This window comes from Sinocyclocheilus anshuiensis, unplaced genomic scaffold, assembly GCF_001515605.1.
Source record: "Sinocyclocheilus anshuiensis isolate Anshui unplaced genomic scaffold, SAMN03320099.WGS_v1.1 scaffold3493, whole genome shotgun sequence".
In the NCBI taxonomy this organism is placed as follows: Eukaryota; Metazoa; Chordata; class Actinopteri; order Cypriniformes; family Cyprinidae; genus Sinocyclocheilus; species Sinocyclocheilus anshuiensis.
Window position 1 is genome coordinate 86,421 of NW_015556006.1, and position 3,921 is coordinate 90,341.

A 3,921-nucleotide genomic window follows, 5' to 3' on the forward strand; every position below is an offset into this window, starting at 1 on the left:
GATATTTCCCCCCATTTTAAATTCTTATTATCCAATGAAAGGTTAGATTTTTGTGAATTTTTTAAATAAAAGATCAAAATGATTAACAATGCAGATTTATTTTCACAGCCTTCTTTGATTATATTTACCAAGGGTGCCAATAATTCTGACCACGACTGTGTATATATATATATATATATATATATATATAGGTAGTTGACAAATAGGCAGTAAAAAAAACTTTTTTGAAAAAGAAATGCACATATTTATGTAGTGTGAAGTCAATTCTTTCACTGTTTTTTTTTTTTTTTACGTTTTTACTGAACCATACATTTGTCCTATGGTGTGACATAGCAAAAAAAAAAAAAATCTCTTAATAGTACATAAATAGCAAGAGAGAGATTTATCTTCATTGTCAGACACTTATTTTCATATAGTGCTATTTATTTAATATTAAATTATAATTAACATAATTTTTTCCCAATGACTTGTTGGACAATTTCAAGACAAACTTTGACAACAAGACAAACTTTGTTGAAAATTATACCATTTTAAGTTGAGTGATATTTGTATCTCCCCTATTGCAATACTCAACTGTTTTTTTTAAGATATTTTGAGATGAAAACAAATCTGTGGTTCTTTTATGTGTCACACCATAGGACATTACGTCACACTAAAGGACAGAAATGGTAGTTATTAAATTATTGTCAAATGTCAAAGGAGAAAGAAAGTTTAATTTTGATACAAACAATATCAACATGTATTTTAAACAAAAAATAATTTTCATTAACAAAATCCAGTCTCTTAATCAATCAGTATGTTACTAAAACTCTTCTAGCCCCCTGCTGCATGTGTGGCAGAGCTAAATATGATTGATATTAAGACTATATTCATTAAGATGTGAATGGATTTTTTTAAACTATATGGCTACTCTTTTTAAGTCATAATTTATTATTGTATTTACTTTCTGCATTGTTCTCTTACGATCTCCCTTCTGCGTGGATCCCTGTTAATTTTCTGTCTATATTTCCGTCTCCTATCTCTTCCACTAATTTCTCTCCCTCAATTCTTTCTGTCTCAAAAACATAGTATCACATTTATACTTTATAACAGTACAAGTTTTCTGTAAAAACATCAGAAAATAGTTTAAAAAAAGAAAATGACAGATCGTTTCACTAGATAAGACCATTATTCCTCGTCTGGTATCATGTAGAGCCCTTTGAAGATGCACTGAAACTGTCCTTCAACCTTCAACCGTTTGTTAGCCATTGAAGTCCACTATAAGGAGAATAATCCTGGAATGTTTTCATCAAAAACCTTAATTTTTTTTCGACTGAAGAAAGAAAGACATAAACATCTTGGATGACATGGGGGTGAGTAAATGATCAGGAAATTTTTATTTGAAAGTGAACTAATCCTTTAAAAATAACAGTGAACAGTGGTTTGTGAATGTTGATGCTTAGCCTAAATAATTTTATCGGGAGCGTTCATGTGAGCGCTGCTGCAGTCTTAGGCCCACCCCAAATGCTCTCATTTGTTGAGATGCGTGATGACACCCATCCCAAGCCAGTACTGATCAACATCCCATCCTTCCTGTGACCCATGGTTTGTCTGTATGTGTATTCAGAGCCAGTGAGCAACAGACTTTCATAATAATAAAAAACTGCGTTAATGCGCGATACAATAATAATGCGTTAACTTGCCCAGCCTTAATATATATATATATATATATATATACATACAGTGGGTACGGAAAGTATTCAGACCCCCTTAAATTTTTCACTCTGTTCTTTTGAACTTTCCAACTGATTATGGTGGCCACAGAGAATCCGCTTAAATTAGGTTGAACTTTGTGCTGCCTCTATCAAGCATACACAAGAACATGGTCTATCACAGTAGCTCTGATTTCATCTGAAATGACTGTTCTTGGTCTTGCTTTTCCTCATCCTCCTCTTCCTCCACCTCGTATACGCACTCTTCCTCTACCTCTCAGATTGATGGATGCACCTGTGCAATTTGTACTAGCTTAGGCTATATTTTGTATATTCATATATTTAGAAACAAGTGTAAACAATTTTGAATTATTGTGTGTAAATGATGACAGCTGTGTTGCAGTTGTGCTTAACGTTTGCTTTCTTATGCTTATGGTTTTGCATCATAAGTTCATAACAGTGCAAATTGTATCTTAGTGAGTGAAAATGTGTTTAATGTTTTGCAAAAAGAGTGCATGAGATCTGCAAACAGTGTCTAAACTGCCTGAACTTGTATAAGGTTTTGCAGAAAGAGTGATTTATTTAGTCTTAGCAAATGTGAAAAACTGTAAGAATCATGCGTATGTAAACTTTTGAACAGGATCATTTTTATAAATTCAACTTATTTTCTCTTGTGTGCTATATGTAAACGTATTTTATGTGAAATATCTTATTCAGGTCAGTACAAAATAAAAAATAACCTGCATTATGTATGGTCCCTCTTATTTTGGTAAAATAACATTTTGCAGATTCTGCAAGGTGTATGTAAACTTTTGACCTCAACTATAGTTAAAAGAGCAAAATGTCATGACTTTGATCGGAAAGTGATTGCAACACTTATGTTCAACTGACTTTGTTCACATGACAGCTCAAAACTACAGTCTGAAATGTAAGCTTTGATGATTGCAGATTTTACCTGCAGTTGTAGCTGTCATTTAGAGCTACTCTACCATTCATTTACAAGACCCTTTTAACTGTTATCTGCCAACATTTTTATTTTTTTTATAGGAACGACGAGGACACATTCAAGATCCTCATTGCTACTGACATTCACCTCGGTTATCTAGAGAAGGATGCCATAAGAGGAAACGACACGTTCGTAACCTTTGATGAGATCATGAAACAAGCCGTGCAAAATGAGGTGGGAATGAAATAATGTGGACATATGTTTTGTGACTTTGTGGTGATTTTGTAGTAAATAATTAATTTATGTGAAATGATTACATAAATTTACAAAAATCCATCCAAGAATTGTTTCCCTTTCAATTTGTGAATTGTAATTTTAATTAAATTGAATTTTGGAGAGTACCCAAGAATGTATTGGACGTAATCAGCTTTGTTTACTTTCTGGGGGAAATCCAGAAATGAACGTAATCTGCGTAATAAGTGTTGTTTACGCTTGGGGGAAAGCGTGCGTATGCATTTTAATACTCTCTAAAATGGCGGAAACGTAACTCGGGGGAGAAGGATGGTTGAGTAAATTGTTATTTTTGTTTTCTTTATGCAAAAAAAAAAGTTGAAACTGAAGTTGAGCCACTGATGTCACATGGACACGTGGTGACCCATACTAGGAATTAGTGCTCTGCATTTATCCCATCCTAAGTGCACACACACAGCAGTGAACTTTGTGTTCCGATGATGAACAAAGGTCTTACAGGTTTGGAACGACATGAGGGTGAGTAATTAATGACATAATTTAATGCGACAGCTAGTCTGAATGCAATTGTTAAGTAACTGTTTAACAAGTGATATAATAATGAATCATTACTGCTTAAAAATGTAAGTAGAAAATTCAACTGATAAAGCATGAAATAAGGTACCAAATCAGTGAATTTGAGTTTAATGTGGGCATATTATCAGTAAAGTAATCATTAAACATTTGTAGTCATTTAAAAAAATATTAGCCATTTTTATTAATTCCGAAATAATTCTGTCCACACGAGGGAGCTACAGGGTAGCAAATCCTTCAAGATAAAGACCCTGAAAATGGTTCAATAAAATTGACTTGTAATAAAAAATTGCAAATAAATTCATTGTTTTCATAAGGTTTAATAAAGCCCAATGTAATAAGTATGCAAAAACTGTAATCTCTTAAAGATGGACCATTTGTTTTTTTACCTTAATTTTAATGGTATTGACAATATATTATTCAAGTTGTCAGAAATAACTGAATATGTACAACTGAAGAAGG

At 32.6% G+C, this 3,921-nt stretch overlaps 1 long non-coding RNA gene across 1 annotated transcript in view; it reads left to right on the top strand.

Annotated features, from left to right (window-relative positions):
• Positions 1-2,867, top strand: part of LOC107676136 (uncharacterized) — a 10,019-nt gene extending 7,152 nt beyond the window's left edge. The window contains exon 3 of the long non-coding RNA XR_001632694.1: positions 2,739-2,867. This is a non-coding gene — a long non-coding RNA (uncharacterized LOC107676136). The remainder of the gene's footprint in view (positions 1-2,738) is intronic.
• Positions 2,868-3,921: the final 1,054 nt, after the last annotated feature.